The following is a 17,160-nucleotide window of genomic DNA, read 5'->3' on the forward strand; positions in this document are numbered from 1 at the left end:
CTGTGGTGTTTCAGACAATAATTGATACGTTCGGTTTTACACAAGAAATACAGGGAGCAACGCATAAATATGGAAATACTTTCGATCAGGTATTATACAGAGGATTAGCAATCTCAAATATAACAGTACTGCCATACACTACTGTTATGCTCTATCACTACGTAATAAAATTGTATATATTAGCTCTCTGTCAACGACAGGAGCACAATCAAAGCTACACCAGTCATAATATTAACTCCCTAACTGCGCTCTCTGAGTTACTGCCGCCAGCAACTGCTGTATTTCCTGCATATATTGGCTCAATTGATGATCTCATAAATGAATTCAATGCAGCACTGTTAAACGCCATCGACTCAGGAGCGCCTCTACGTCTTAAAACTCGTCATAGAAGGCCTACTCTGTGGTTCATGGATGAAACGTGTACGCTTAAACAATTATGTAGAAAGCTTGAACGCAAATGGCGTTTAAACTTGAGGTTTTCCATCAGGCATGGTGTGACAGACTCCTGAAATAAAAAGAAGCGCTATAGTTTTAGTAAAAACTAATTATTTCTCGAATTATTGGTCTCAATAAAAACAATCCTATATGCTTGTTCGATACGGTGGCAAAGCTAACGCTACGGCAGCCGATCTCCGATAGCTCCCCCCACTCAGCCGACAAGTTCATGAAATTTTTCGCTCCAAAGATTCAATCAATTAGGGATGAGATCACGGTGACTGTTTCAATCACTGAATCAAGACCACCGATTACGGAAGCTGACAATCGTGTGATATCCCTCTCGAATTTTAATAACGTGTCCTTTGAAAGCCTTACACCAGGGGTGTCAAGCTCATTGTTTTCGCGGGTCGCATTGTAGTCATAGCTTCTTTCGGAGGGCCATTATGACTGTCAACCCAAATAAATGTATGAGCACCTCATATTATATACAGTACAAGCAACAAAACAAACTGACAAATAACTCGTTTTCAAATCAAATTTTCAAATATTTAAAAAAAACAAAGCTATTATTGAAAGTGAAGACAATTTGCAATTCTAGTAATGACACACGAATTTGATGCACAATTTGTCTTCGCGGGCCACATAAAATGATGTGGCGGGCCCTATCTGGCCCCTGGGCCCTATCTGGCCCCTGGGCCCTATCTGGCCCCCGGGCCTTGAGTTTGACACCTGTGCCTTACACAATTGGATCACGCTATTGTCCTAAAAAATAATCACAAATTTGGTCCTTGGGTCAATTTGACCCCAGGCACATTTACCTACAGAAAATAATTTACTGAATTTTGTTGCCCAATTTTTTGTGAAAGGCACTTTGTTTATTTTTCGAATACATAAATAATCCCATGAAAATCAGTGAACTGGCCTCTCTAGCACCACCTTCAGGTTAAATCTTTAAATTACAATTAATTTATCTTGAAGTTTTCACACAAATCTTCTCAAATTTTATTCTCAACAATAATGAGCACGGTTTTGGAGATGATAGAATATGACCTATGGATATGCCTTATTTTTTTTAATCAAATTTTTGTAATATATTTGTGGCTAGTTACTGTAACATATCACTCATCCATCCCCTTTTCATTATCTGGGCTTGAGACCGGCTGCCCATACTTTTATGCTATATTTGGCTGGTTTACTAGGCATGTATTGTCATTATGTCGGAAATGCAACTAAGCACTCATCAACAGTTACGTTGAGGCCTGGACTATAAAGCAAGGGTAATTGCAGCACTCACTTGTCTCACACATTCCTTATTGCCACAAGTTGACACCCAGCTCTATCTTTTCACCAAACCCAACTCCACCCTCCCTCCCTCTTCCCTGACTGACTGCCTTTCCGAAATACAAACCTGGTTCACCTCCAACTTTCTCTAATTTAACAGTGTAAAACTGAAATCTTTTTAGTTGGTTCCAAATCCACTTTATCAAAAGTTGACAGTTTCTCCCTACCTATTGACAGCTCCTTTGTTTCCCCCTCTTCCCAGGTTAAGAGTCTGGGTGTCATCCTCGATGGCTCACTCTCCTTCACTTTCCATATCAACACCACCACCAGCACTGTATACTTTCATTTCCGTAATATCAATCGCCTCCGCCACTCTCTCTTCCCCCACTCCACCTCTATTCTTGTTCACAGCCTCGTCACAGCCTTGTTCAGCTGCTCTGCTCCCAAACTTTGGAACTCACTTCCACCTGACATCCGCAACATTGACTCCCTCCCACAGTTGAAATCCACTCTCAAGACCCACCTATTCAGGACAGCATTTGAACTCTAGTTGCCTTATTGTTGTTGTTTTTAACATGCTTTTTACATTTTTATTACTGATTGCTATTGTTTGAATTTGTTTTTAACTTGTTTTAACTTGTTGTAAAGTGACCTTGAGTGACCTGAAAGGCGCTTCTAAATTAAATTTATTATTATTATTATTATTATTATTATTAAGTTTGTCACTTTCTCGTCGGCCCCACATTGTTTGCTCGTCATCAAAGCGCATGACACGGGAAAAAACTTGGAAGTTCTTCAGACACATGGTGGCTGGAAATATTGCTCTTCCATTCACAGCATCCCAAAGGCTTGCTATTGCTTCACGTTTTGATTTGTGAAACGATGCCAAAAATCCCTGCCAAAATTAGCAAGCCAATGTAGGCTTCAAGTCAACTACATCCAAGTCTTTCCAACTGTCTCCATACACTCGCGTCACCTCTAAATTTGTCGTCCCAGGAACAATATTTCAGTTTGATGGTGTCGCGAAGAGCTCGAATGATGACTTAGTGTCGTCAACATGGCTGACTACATACTATCTGGTGGGTCCTGGAACCATATTGATAACGTTGGAAGCACTAAGTTTACCTTGCAGATTTAGTGGGGAAACTGACCACATTATCTTTCAGTTTTTGGAATTTAATAAGATTTTGCTTGAACCATCAATATCCTTGCGGAATACCACACTCCACAGTGCGTGAAAAATCTGTTTACACACACACACACAAACACGTACACACTTTCATACCCATGTTGTGGGAAATCTCAAAGTTCTCGTGGTAATTGAAAAATAAAATAAATGAAAATAAATAAATATACAGTATTGGCCCGAATATAAGACGACCCTGATTATAAGACGACCCGCTCTTTTTCAAGACTCAAGTTTTTAAAAATACTTTTTGACTCAAGTTTGATAAGACTTTTTGAACACCAAATTTAATTTTTATACAGAAAATACAGTACATCTGAAACAAATAATTATAACAATATATTCGAGAGAAAAAGCACCATTTTGCCTCATTCAAATCATGCAAAAACTGTCTATCACATCTTAATATCTGAACATTTAAATATGTAAACTAAGTGTCATGCCGTCATGTTTTGTGGGTTATTGTTGTGTTGTCCTGTTTGTCGTATTGTCACTTCCTGTTTTATTTTGACAACTCTCCTCTCGTTTCAGTTCGTGGGTCCTTCCTCTGTGCGTCAGTCAACTTGTATTCCCTGATCCCAATTGTGTGCACCTGTGTCCTTGATCCTAATTGTCTGCACCTGTGCCCTTACCCTTCTGTGTGTATTTAGTCAGTCTTCCCCTTGTCTTGTGCCAGTGCGTCTTGTCCCGTCCAGAGCACCAGCGATTGCGTGAGTTAAAGAGACACTTTAGAGAGCCTAGTTTGTGAAGAGACCTTTGTTGTCAAGCCTGAGCTCTGTGTTTCTTCAGTTTTTGTTTTTTGTCACTGTGTTTTCCCTCTTTTGAGGCGCTTTTGTTTTTTGCTGACTCCAACCTGTCAGAATAAATTCCTTTTTTGTTGGCACTCTGCGTCCGAGTCCTCTCCTTGATCCAAGTCTGACAGTACGCACTGGCCAGTTATAGACTCGGCAGAGTCGGAGCAGCTGACCGCTGCAGTACGCTTCCAGGCGTCGTGGCTCGCCCAAAACCAGGAGCAAGTGGAGGCTCTGGGTCTTGGAGTCAAAGGGCTCGCAAAGAGCCAGGAAGAATTCCGAGGGGTGGTGGCTGCCCAGGTGGGACTGTTGAGCAAGCAGATGCAGGAAGTTCTTTCGCTTCTGACCGCGGGATCAGCGGCGATGCCCCGTCCATCAGCTGCCTCACCTGTGGCCCGTCCTGCTGTCACTCCCATTGCCGTGGGCGCCCCAACTACCGTGGGTGCCAGACTGGCTCCTCCGGAACGCTACTCGGGAGAACCCGGGCTTAGTAGAGCCTTCATCACAGAGTGTGAAATGCAGTTTGAGCGGTCCCAAGGCGAATTCCCCACGGAAATCTCCTGGGTGGCCTTTATGGTCTCTTACCTAACAGGAAGGGCCCAGGCGTGTGCGACCACCGAATGGGCTAGAGATTCTGCCACTTGTCATTCCCTCCCCACCTTCATCGAGGCCCTCCGTATGGTGTTCGACCCAATCTCCTCAGACCGAGAGAAGGCTTGGGAGCTATGCCAGCTGACCCAGGGTTGGGAGACTGTCGGGGACTACGCGATCCGCTTCCGCACTCTGGCCGTGGAATGCGGGTGGAACTCGACGGCCCTGTATGACGTCTTTCTCAGGGGCCTTTCAGGACCCATACAGGACCAGCTCATCCCTCTCGACCTCCCCACAGACCTCGACGCTCTCATTGCTCTGGCTATTCGCACGGACAATTGACGGCAGGAATGGAAGAAGCAGCGCGCATGCAGGAATACACCCGCCTACTTCCCCACATCAGTGGCCGGGTCTTCGCCACTCGAGGCACACTGCCTCACGCCGAACATGGCTCCGCTGCCTCCTGGGATCAAACCCATGCAGTGCTATTATTGCGGTGTGCAAGGACATATCCTCCCCTCCTGTCCGATGAGGAAAGGCCTGGTGGTGAGTACCTTTTCTGTTGCCCATCAGAAGGTTCGGGGCCTACCCATCGGCACAATTACCTGCTTAGGAAAAGACACTAAACTTGGGGTGCTAATAGACTCCGGGGCTGATGAGAGTTTGGTTGACTGGGCATTTGCTCGAAGATTAGGGGTCAAGACTGAACTGCTAGACACGACAGTGAAAGCCAAGGCGCTCAATGGAAAAGCGCTTTTTGATATTACTCACGTAACCGAAGCCGTCTCTCTGTCTTTTGGCAAGAGACGAGAAAGTAAGATTGCATGTCGTAACCTCCCCCATGAACCCTCTTATCCTCGGGTATCCATGGCTAAAACGCCACAACCCAACCATAGACCGGGAACCCGGGGAGATAAGGGAATGGGGACCCCATTGCCAAGTTTCATGCCTCGAATCTAACCCCCCCGATTGACCCTTAACGTGGTTCTGACCCTGTCTCTGTTTCTTCTGCCCTAGACCCAGAAACCCCAGGTCTGACCGGGGTTCCCGTGTACTATCACCAACTCGCAGAGGTATTCAGTAAAGTAAAGGCTACCTCTCTACCGCCCCACCGTCCGTATGATTGCGACATTGAGCTCCTGCCCGGCTCTACCATACCCAAGGGGAGGCTTTATTCCCTTTTGGCACCCGAAAAGCAGGCCCTGACTGATTATATTGACGCGTCTCTTAAAGCGGGTTTGATTAGACTGTCATCGTCTCCTGCAGGGGCCGGATTCTTTTTCGTGGGCAAGAAAGATGGTACCTTACGCCCCTGCATAGACTACAGTCCGCTCAATCAGATCACGATTAAGAACCAGTATCCCCTTCCACTCATGTCAACCGTGTTTGATCAACTGCAACAAGCTCGGGTGTTCACCAAGCTAGATCTGCGCAACGCGTACCACCTAGTGCGCATCCGGGAGGGGGATGAATGGAAAACGGGATTTAACACTCCCAGAGGACACTTCGAATACTTAGTAATGTCGTTTGGCCTCACCAATGCACCCGCTGTATTCCAGGCCATGATTAATGATATACTGAGAGACTTTTTGGACCGTTTTGTTTAGGTATATTTGGACGACATTCTGATCTATTCACCGGATTTGGAGACCCATGAGTCTCATGTTAAGACAGTATTGCAACACCTCCTTGATCACCAACTTTATGCCAAAGCCGAAAAGTGCGAGTTCCACGCCAATACTGTATCTTTCCTTGGCTTCATCATAGCCCCTGGCAAAGTGCAGACGGACCCGGCAAAAGTAAGCGCGGTGACTAAATGGCCTACACCCGATAGCCGCAAAAAAGTGCAGTAAATCCTCGGCTTTGCTAACTTTTTATAGGCTGTTCATCAGAGGCTTCAGCGCCACAGCGGCTCCACTGCATGCTCTAACATCCCCTAAGGTTCCGTTCTGTTGGACGGCGAAGGCGGAGGTGGCCTGAAGAGGCGCTTCAGCTCCGCCCAGATCATCACGCTGCCCAACCCATCCCGCCAGTTCGTGGTGGAGGTTGACGCCTCCAACCGAGGAATCGGCGCCATCTTGTCGCAGAGGGGCCAGACCGACAACAAGCTCCATCCGTGCACGTTCCTGTCCCGACGGCTGACGTCCGCAGAGCAGAATTACCATATGGGGGATTGGGAGTTGTTGGCGGTCAAACTGGCTCTGGAAGAGTGGAGACACTGGCTGGAGGGAGCACAGCAACCTTTCGTCGTTTGGACGGACCACAAAAATGTACAGTACATCAAGAACGCTAAAAGACTGAATTCATGCCAGGCTTGTTGGTCCCTCTTTTTTAATGGATTCAATTTTACTTTGTCTTACAGACCGGGGGCCAAAAACAACACACCCGACGCACTATCACGCATCTACAGTCCGGATCCGGTGGCCACGGAGCCCGAACCATTCTCCCCCATCATTGTGTGGTGGGAGCAGTTACTTGGCCTATAGAAGGCCCGGTGAAGCAGGCCAATGGCGACGAAACGGTCACACTTACAAATAAGAACTAAGAAGTAGGATCCAATTTCATTGGAGAGACGGAGAATTCACAGCACCATATTCCAAGTCACATTTTTGAGCAAGCATGACACAGTTAATAACATTTAAGAGGTCAAGACATATATCAGGGCTAGATGTGGAACGCAGACCTCGATGAGTTAATTTTCAATAATGATACTGAAGACAACATACTGTCCCATTAAATTGGAACTATAGATAAAATGTAGCTCAAAAATAGGATGAGTTGCAGGATTTACAATATAAAAACGAGACCGCTGTTATTAAGAGAATTTGAAGTTTGGTAAACAAACGTTACCAGCAAATTGATGGAAGCAGCTCCATTTCGAGATAGTCTTACAAGTTTGATGTCCCAGCCTGTCATTCTCAGTGTCAGGGTCCCTGAAACTCAATCTGAGACTTCACCTGCAGCCGTAAACAACTACAAAATGGTGCCTGGCTCTGAAGCACCTTTGACCTTTGGCGAAGGACAAGAAAACGTATTGCCATGGACCACTCGGTGCGTCCTGTCTGATAGATAGGAATTGAACCAGCTTAGTGCTGACCCTGAGATACCAACACAACTTTTAAGACGCCCTAATAAAATATCGAAGTCTACAGTGTCAAAGGCAGCACTAAGATCGAGTAGTAACAATACAGACGACGTATTTGAATCCATAGCTAAGAGGAGATCATTAGTCACTTTAGCAAGTGCTGTCTCTGTAGAATGATTAGCTCTAAAACCAGACTGAAAAGAGTCATATTGATTATTAGCGACCATGTTTCGAGAAGTTTTGCTATGAATGGGAGGTTTGAAACTGGCCTATAATTACTGAGACAGTCCGGGTCAAGATTGCTCGCTTAAGTAGCGGTTTAATAATAGCGGTTTTAAAGGCTGTTGGCACTATCCCAGAGGAAACAGACAGATTGATTATATTTAAGACGGACGGTCCTAAAATTTGAACTAATTCTTTAAGTAGTTTGGCAGGAAGCGGGTCGAGTAAACATGTTGTTTGTTTAGCCGTACTAACCAATTTTGTAAGCATTTCAAGGGACACGCTTTTAAAATTTGAGAGGGTTATTGCATGATCCCCAGCGCTAGTAACCGGCGGAGCGATTGGAATGGTATTCTTGATCTCGTCCCTAATGGACTCAATCTTTTGAGCAAAAAATTTCATAAACTCGTCAGCTGAGTGGAAGGAGCTATCGGGGGTCGGCTGGCGCAGAGTTAGCTTTGCCACTGTATCAAATAGGTATTTAGGATTGTTTTTATTAAGATTAATGACTTGCGAAAAATAACGAGTTTTTGCTAAAATAAGCGCATCTTTATATTTCAGGAGGCTGTCCTTCCATGCCTGATGGAAAACCTCAAGTTTGGTTAAACGCCATCTGCGCTCATGCTTTCTACATAATTGTTTAAACGTACGTGTTTCATCTGTGAACCACGGAGTTGGCCATCTACGGCGAGTTTTCAGACGTAGCGGTGCCACAGAGTCGATGGCTTTTAATAATGTCGCATTGAATTCATTTGTAAGATTATCAATAGAGCCGCTGTATGCGGGAAACATAGCAAGGGTTGTTTTACGACTTTGTGTAGGATGGGACAAGCTAGGTTATTTATCACAGGTTGCATTCCAACATAATCATACGATAAAGATAATCTGGAAAACCCTGACACACTCCATTCCAATTTTGACATATTCCAAAAATTCACGCGAGGGATGCTTGCAGTCATTTAATTCCAAAGGTTTTCTGTTTTCACAAAACTCGCAATTTTACGGGAAATATTTCCCCATTCATTCGTAATGACACATTCAACATTTACGTTGTCCCAGTTTGAAATTCACATCATTCAGCACATTCAAACCACATCGGGGAAGGTTTTCAACATTCGAAATTGCCAAATTAAAACATGTCACGTTCTCACGTTTAATTATTAATTCCTTGTTTGGCATGCTCAAACTTGGCCAAACTAAATATTGAGTGATTTATTAAAATTTCCACAAAATTTCACAATTTTTTTTTTCATCTCTAATTTCTACATTTTTCAACTGATTCAATCCGCTCCAACATCATTCTGCAGCATTCCCTAAGTATTTATTCAGCTTCTTCGCCTTCACACGCAATTTCTCCAGAAATTGCATTTTCTAGTTTAAAAATCGTTTTCCTTTTTGTGTTGCGGTGCAAATCGAACAGACCACAGTCTAGTACATTTCTTTGCACACTATAGCCAATTTCATCATTTTAACACACAGAGACACAGAGAGAACACAAGGACAAGACAAGGGCCCACAATAAAGACACAGTAAACAAACAACATCAACAATATGGTATTGGCCTGAATATAAGACGGTGTTTTTTGTATTGAAATAAGACTGAAAAAGTAGGGGTCGGCTTACATTCGGGGTCGAGACATTATAACCATTCGCAACCAGCTCAGTGGACTAGTGGTAGACTATCAAATTCCGTTCTAATTGAAAAAAAAAAGGATGTCCCTAGCCCTTTAAATGACTGCAAGCATCCCTCGCGTGAATTTTTGGAATATGTCTTCTGTTGGAGGATGTCAGGAGCGATGGTGTTGAACGCCGAGCTGAAGCCCACAAACAGGATCCTGGCGTACGTTCCTGAGGTGTCCAGGTGTTTCAGGATGTAGTGCAGTCCCATGTTGACCGCATCATCCACCAACCTGTTTGCCCGGTAGGCAAACTGGAGGGGGTCAAGCAGGGGGCCCGTGACATCCTTCAGGTGGTTCAGCACTAACCTAGTCTTTGGTATGACCCGGCCGGGGTTTGAACCCACAACCTTCCAGTCTCAGAGCGGACACTCTACCACTAGGCCACTGAGCTGAATGAGTTAGTTAAACTTAAAACCAACAAAAAACGCTCTGATTAATTTGCTGGTAATTCTTTTAAGTCGTTTTTTGATTAGCGGATTGTTTTATTTGAACCTTGAGGAAAAAATTAGGATGAGGAATGTGAGTTGAGAATGATGTATGACTGTGTGAACAGCTTGAAGAGCGCTTGAAGAAGAAGAGTTATGAGTTACCTTTGGTTTAGATTCTTAGGGATTTTTTTTTTAGGCATGTCCTGTTTATGTGACGCATGATCCACATGGGAACCTAAAAGAAGCTGTGCGTGTTCCAGACTCGCCCCTTCCTCCACGCAAGTTCACCTGGAGGCCAAAGTGATGGACATTAGTGACGCGAAATGTATGGCCTCTTTGGGAGGAGTTGGATGCCAACACCGTGCTGTCACAGTTAGTGATGCTACCCCTACCGCCCTGGACTCACACAAAGAAACCTGTGATCGAACTCTTTTGGAGACAAGTGCCAAAAGTAAAAATGGATAGCTAAATAAATAAATAAATAATCCTACACAGGGCACACAGAGACAGACAACCAATCGCACTCACACTCACACCTAGGGACAATTTGGAGTCTTCAATCGGCCTACCAAGCATGTTTTTGGAATGTGGGAGGAAACCGGAGTGCCCGGAGAAAACCCACGCGGGCCCGGGGAGAACATGCAAACTCCACACAGGGAGGGCCGGAGGTGGAATCGGTGCTGTGTGTGTTCCAGACTCGCCCCTTCCTCCACGCAAGTTCACCTGGAGGCCAAAGTGATGGACATTAGTGAAGCAAAATGTATGGCCTCTATGGGAGGAGTTGGATGCCAACACCGTGCCGTTACAGTCAGTGATGCTAACCCTACCGCCCTGGACTCACAGAAAGAAACCTGTGATCAAACTCTTTTGGATTAATCTCAATGTGACTGTGAAAGACGAAAGATGCCACAAGTGGCCTAAACAAAAAGGCTACCTGAAATGAACTACACTCTTGTATTCTTGCACTCTTGTACGCTGCTGTGACAAGTAAATTTCCCCACTGTGGGATAAATAAAGTTCTATCAACATCATCATCATGATTCCGCCTGGGGTATGAATGCCCCAAGCAGCCATAAAGTATGGTCTGTCAGAGACTGAATCGTTCATGCACTATTTCCTTGGAGTTGGAAAACAATCACTCTTCATAGAGACACTGAAGTATTTTCTATTTTGTGTGAATCTCTCGCTGATGGACAAAACAGAGAGATCCAGGCTATTGAACTAATGGTCTTGCAGAACAGGATGGTTCTAGAAGAGCGTAAAGTCATCACATCCTCTGTGTTTCCAACAAAATCTGGTTGATCAAATAAAGATGGAAAATACAAGACGCTGCATCACCACCGTAAGTCTACAACCATTCGACGAGACCTCGCCAAATGCCAAAGTAGCCCTCAAACGTATCTTAGTGGGAGGCGAAAATCCCCACTCATCGAACGAGGATGGTGGCGAGGATGGTGGCTCTGTGGACGCCGAGGCGACACAGTTCTTCCAGGACAATGGGATGGCACATGTGCCTCCGTATATGTGTCAGATGACTATGTTCCTCAGTCTGACACATTTTCAGGAACATCATCAGTGAATGACACATACAGCTGTTGCTCCCACCTTCAGTCCCTGCGACAGCGTCTGGGGCTCAGACTTACCGGATGAATGCAAGCATTGGAACACAGGACAAAAGGTGAGTATGTTCTACAAGCTCAACCTCCGTAGAGCTATGTTCCAGGATGGAACTCCGGACAAAGATGTCCATTCCTTTTGGTGGCTGTTTGACGGCAATTGCAAGCAGCTTCTCTTGAAAGTTACAGTTCTTTTAATTGCCATGCTACTATTTCTCTGTATTTTTACATCATGCATCATACTTTGTATTTGTCACATGGTGACTAAAATGTTGACATCAGCATTTGCTGTCCAGAATATAATGTTGGTCCGGTGTGAACAAGATGACTGTGACCAACTTGCATAATTTGGTGCCGACCGTTTTGATGTTGAACATGGCCAAAGCCGAATGGAGAGCTATAGTTCTGATAAACTCTAGAATGTGAACTTTCATACTTTGTGATATTGCTATACTATGTTGTGTATGCATATGCTCATGTATATATACAAGTAATAGCTGATGTTTTGTTCTCCTATGGAATCTAATGTTAAACGGGGGAATTTTGGGAAATATGTTATATATTATCATTAGATTCTATGTTTCTCATGGAAGATCTTTGCTGCAGGTGGCAGTTTGACCTTGTGCCCGGGAATTTCCAACCGATATGGAATGTTAAGAGAATAATGGTGTTTTTCATGGTTCAGGATGCATATGGCTGGAGCCATGAGTCGCTTTAGAAAATGACATCCTGGTTTGAACAATGAAATCGTTGAGAGGTCCATACTGCTCGCCTAAAGCTATAACATCCTTGTTTGGATGACATCATGAGATGAACGTACTGCTGTGAACAAGAGAAGCTATACATTTGTCGAAACTCCACCCATTCCATTTGTTCAATAAAAAGGGGCCAGCCTGTAGCTGGGGCCACACATCCTGTGTGTGTGTCTCGGGCGCCCTCCTGCAGGAGTCGTTGGCCTGATGAAGACAACTCTCGGTGTGACAAAATTCTTTGTGGAAAATGTTGATGAACCCAACAGATGGTTAATACAGTTATTGCAATGTTGTTGTTTTATCACAGTAGATTGGTTTATTTACATTTCAAAAACCACAAGCCATTCATTTACAAATGTGATTGCACTTTAGTTTACATATTTAAATGTTCAGATATTAAGATGTGATAGACCAGCGGTCCCCAACCCGCGGTCCGCGGACCGGTACCAGTCCGTGGGTCACTTGGTACGGGCCGCCAAGCCGCACAAAAAAAAAAAAATATTTTCTTATCAACAATCAATTAATTCAGGTAAAGACGCTCGTCCCGGTCACGTGACATGTTTCCCCAGTTGAGCCCGCAAAGCTCGCAAAAATAAGTAAGAATTTATTTTGAAAAATATAAAAATATTGGTGATTCTCTCCCAATTACATCCGTTGGTTCAGGTCAAGACGCTCGTCTCGGTCACGTGATGTTAGGGTTTACAGATTATCTTGATTATCTTGATCGTATGATTATGTTGGAATGTAGACTAGAATTATTAACTTTGTTTAAACCAGGGCTGTGGACTCGGACTCGGGGACTCGGACGGACTCGGTCATTTTTGCCGGACTCGGACTCGGTGCTGATTTTGACCGAGTCCACCGAGTCCGACAATAAAAAAAAAATACGTTCAATTTTATTTTCATCATGCTGCTGAGAATGTGCGTAGGAATACTGTCCACAGCCCTGCTTACGATCAATGCGGCCACGTTGAGTTGCACCTAGGCTAATGTTTACATTATGTACCAATGTCAAGGACGATTATGTCACCCAGCTTATATCATTGATGTGTTTCGATAGTTGTGGGGTCGTCACTAATTATTTGTGTTTAGATAAATGTCTGAGTAATTAATGATTAAAAAATATTATCTTACATGTCCTGTGTTTCAGAATGATTATTTAATTGGGCGAGAGTGCGTGTTTTCAAGCGTTATGCCTCATGCCAATGGCACTCAGGGCTAAGGGTGGGCTTCAATGACTATTTTTGTAAAGCCACGCATTTAATACCATGTCAAGTAATATATTAGAGTGTAGGTTATGTTTCAATGCATCCACTTCTATCGGTTAAAGTCAAAGTCAAAGTCAGCTTTATTGTCAATTTCTTCACATGCCAAAGACACACAAAGAAACTGAAATTTCGTTCCCCGCTATCCCACGTTGACAAGACATGGCACACAATAGACAATCAAGTAAACAACAGCGTGCTGAATAAATAATGAATAAATAACACAACAAATAAATAAGAGGAGCAAAAAGGAGCAAGTGAGCGTACAGCAGACATTCCAGAAAATAGCGCAAAAGTGCAGCACACTACGCAGAAGGGGGTAGCGAGTTCAGGGTCCTAACAGCCTGGAGAATGAAGCTGTTGGCGAGTCTGGTGGTGCGGGAGCGCAGGCTCCTGTACCTCTTCCCAGAGGGCAGAAGGTCAAACAAAGAGTGTGCTGGGTGACTCACATCACTCACAATCGTGGTTGCCTTGCGGGTGAGATGGGAGGTGTAAATGTCCTTCAGGGAGGGGAGCGAAGCACCAATAATCTTACCAGCCGTATTCACTATGCGCTGCAGGGCCTTCAAGTTCTGGTCAGTGCAGCTACCACCCCAGACAGCGATGCAACTGGAGAGGACGCTCTCAATGGTGCCACGGTAGAATGTAGACAGGACTGCCTGAGGAGCACATGCACGCCTGAGTTTCCGCAGGAAGTACAGGCGGCGCTGAGCTTTCTTTGCCAGTGACGCGGTGTTTGCCGACCAGGAGAGGTCCTCACTGATGTGCACCCCCAGGAACTTGGTGCTGCTCACCCTCTCCACCACAGCACCGTCGATGATCAGCGGCTGGTGTTTTGCTTGACCCCTCCGGAAGTCAACAATGATTTCCTTGGTCTTGTTGACGTTCAGCAGGAGGTTGTTGTCCCTGCACCACGTGGTCAGAAGGTCAACCTCCGACCTGTACCGAGTCTCGTCGCCCTCCGTAATGAGACCCACCAGAGTCATGTCGTCAGCAAACTTCACTATGCGGTTGTCGCTGTAGGTCGCAGTGCAGTCATGCGTCAGCAGGGTGAAGAGCAGTGGACTGAGCACGCAGCCCTGGGGGCTAAATTGTCAACCATAGATTTATGACTACGCCATGAGTGATCTACGTTATGAACTAGCACAACTCCGGCAGGGCAGGGAAAATGTTATCGATCCGATGTCCGATTGGAACGTCGCCTCACTTTTACGTCCGCGCTCTCAGCAAGGGATCCTATATAAGCCGAACCAGCCAGTGTGAAAGCAGTTGCGTTCGTTCTGGTACATTTTGATCTAAATTAGCCTTGAATAAAGACTAAGCAGTCACATGAATTAACAGAAAAAATGGACAGCCGGACTCGGACTCGGTGGTCAAGAGGCCGGACTCGGACTCGGTGCAAAAATCCGACCGAGTCCACAGCCCTGGTTTAAACCTTTTACCTTTCCTTGACTCTGAAAAGTTTAACTATTCAGTTGTTGAAACTTTCCAAATGGTGTGGAAACATTCTTGCTTAGTTAGTCATCTAAAATGCTCCACTAGTTTCTGTTTCCACGACCTTGTAAAACAATGAGCTGGGACCCTCCGCACTGATTAACCAGTTGCTGAGGTGACCACCAAACATGTCCAATGTCACCCCCACCCTACCTGTTCTCAATAAATGTGCTCTTGCAAGAGACCAAAGGCAGACTTTGTTCGAATACTGTTGTACCTACAGCAACGAGCAAATTCTCCACTTGCAAGTGTTTAAAGGGCATACTGTCTCCCGTGTGGTTCTTGCAAAATAAGTGAGAGTGAGCACCACTCTAACATTTTTGGTGCCGTGACCCGGATTCTCTCATACCCGCCATCTGGCATACGAAGGAAGACACGCTGTACACCGTTGACGGGCCAGCGTCCATTAGCCGGATCTGGTGAAGAAAGACCTGGGAAGGAAATTCTTTGCTGGGCCAGCATCTTAGGTATGCCTTCATCTAACAGAGGTGGATTGACGGGATCCGGCAGTGCAACGAACCAGGTGACAAGTAAGTAAAAGCCCTAAAGTTGTGTGATTGTGCTGTTGTGAAACGCGTACAAGTAAAAGTAAAAGTGCACAAGAAAAAAGTACAAGTAAATAGGCAGGACAGAAGATCTTAAGTCTTGTGGAAGGAGGGGGTGTTGTAGAGTCCCCCTCTGGATGAGGTGGCTCTTCTGGAGCAGTGGTTCTCAAACAGTTTTTTATATTTTTGTAACATCTCACATACCCCCTCGATTACCTCCGTGTACCCTCATTTGACAACCACTGTTCTACTTCGCGTTGGCAGGGCTGGGTAACAGGACTGTTGTCTTTAGTTCCCAGGGAAGGAGGGGGTGTTATAGAGTCCCCTCTCCGGATGAAGCAGCTCTTTTTATTAAAGAGGACTTTGCGTAGGCAGGGATAAGAAACGTGTGTAGTTGAGAGTGTGATTGGTAGGATAAATTGACTAAAAAGCAGTTCTAGCATTGATCAACAGCAATAACACAGGCTATTAATTTGTTGAAAGGTCAATTTAAACCTGCATTGAGGATCCTCAAAGAAAGAAAAATAGTGAAAAAAATTGTATAAACCTAAAATACAAAGTTAAGATGGGAAATAAAAACGGTAAATCTCTAGCTCTTGAAGGAGATGAGAAGTACATGGCAAGTAAATGTCTTAATTGTATGCAATACATGCCGAAGTGGAAGAAAAAGTATGGAGTAGAATGGAAGTTGAAAGTTGAAGTGTGGAAGATAGTGGTTGATGTTTTGGAGGAGAGTGTGGCTAGGAAGACAAAGGGACTGAGAAAGGAAAGAAAAAAGAGAGAATTGAATTGTGCTAGAATGTGGTTGAAAGCTTCACAAGAGAGAAGAGAACAAATTCAAAAGACAAAAATTATAAAGGTAAAAAGTGATGAGGCTGCGAGTATGTTTGTCAGGCCGGAAGCCAATGAGGCCACAGTGCGCAGGCGCACAGTCCCAGCTGCAGCTCAAGCCGCAGCTCAAGCAGAGGGCAAGAGGAGCTTTCTGCTCCTATGCAAAACAGTTTAACAGACCTGCACCCTCCCCCATATAACAGCACAAACGGTCACGGTCACATTATTAGAACTCCTGTGCGAACAAGAAGTATGACCAATGCTGCTAGATTTTTCCAAATTTTAGACAATGTTGATGTGTGCCCAATGATACAGATGCCAAACCCTATTGTAGGGGAAGGCTACCCTCCACATACATATGATTTTCGGCCATGGACTTTGGAAGAGGCAAGAAAAGCAGTTGAAGGGGTTACCCCTGTTGCAGAAGACCCAGATAAATGGGCAGAAGACATGGCTGGAATCATACATTCCTATAGACTGAATGGGCATGAGGCAGGAGAAGCTGCAATGTCTTCTTTGGGAAAAGACTGGGCCAAGTTTAGAGGAAATTATACAGGTAGAAATAACCAAGGGCCTTTTCCCTATCCTGTTGAGGGAAATCAATTGGGAGGGGAGTATGCAGCACAATGGAATGATCTTGTGCAAGAGTGCGAACTATATTTCAAAGACGAGCGAATTATGGTCATTTGGCAGGAATAAAACAGAAGCCTGGGGAAGATACTGATGATTTTCGCTTGAGATTTGAAAAAGAATTCAGGGTGCATAGTGGCATCCCATTCAATGATGCAGTTGAGAGTGCTTATCAGCAACAGCTTAAAAATGCGCTCCTCACTAATTTCTGCCCTGAAATAGGCAACTGGGTGAGGAAACATTTGGTGGAAGTGGATATCGCAAGTGTGACGACAACTATGCAATGGGCCAGACATGCTGAAAAAGTAATCAAAAGAGGCAAAAGT

General features: G+C 44.7%; 1 protein-coding gene across 2 annotated transcripts in view; it reads right to left on the reverse strand.

The window, feature by feature from the left end:
* The window catches only part of tctn1 (tectonic family member 1), a 253,262-nt gene that overhangs the window by 181,325 nt on the left and 54,777 nt on the right, over nt 1-17,160 (reverse strand). The gene's annotated exons all lie outside the window — the stretch shown is intronic.

The sequence above is a fragment of the Syngnathus scovelli genome, chromosome 1 (genome assembly GCF_024217435.2).
Source record: "Syngnathus scovelli strain Florida chromosome 1, RoL_Ssco_1.2, whole genome shotgun sequence".
Lineage (NCBI taxonomy): Eukaryota > Metazoa > Chordata > Actinopteri > Syngnathiformes > Syngnathidae > Syngnathus > Syngnathus scovelli.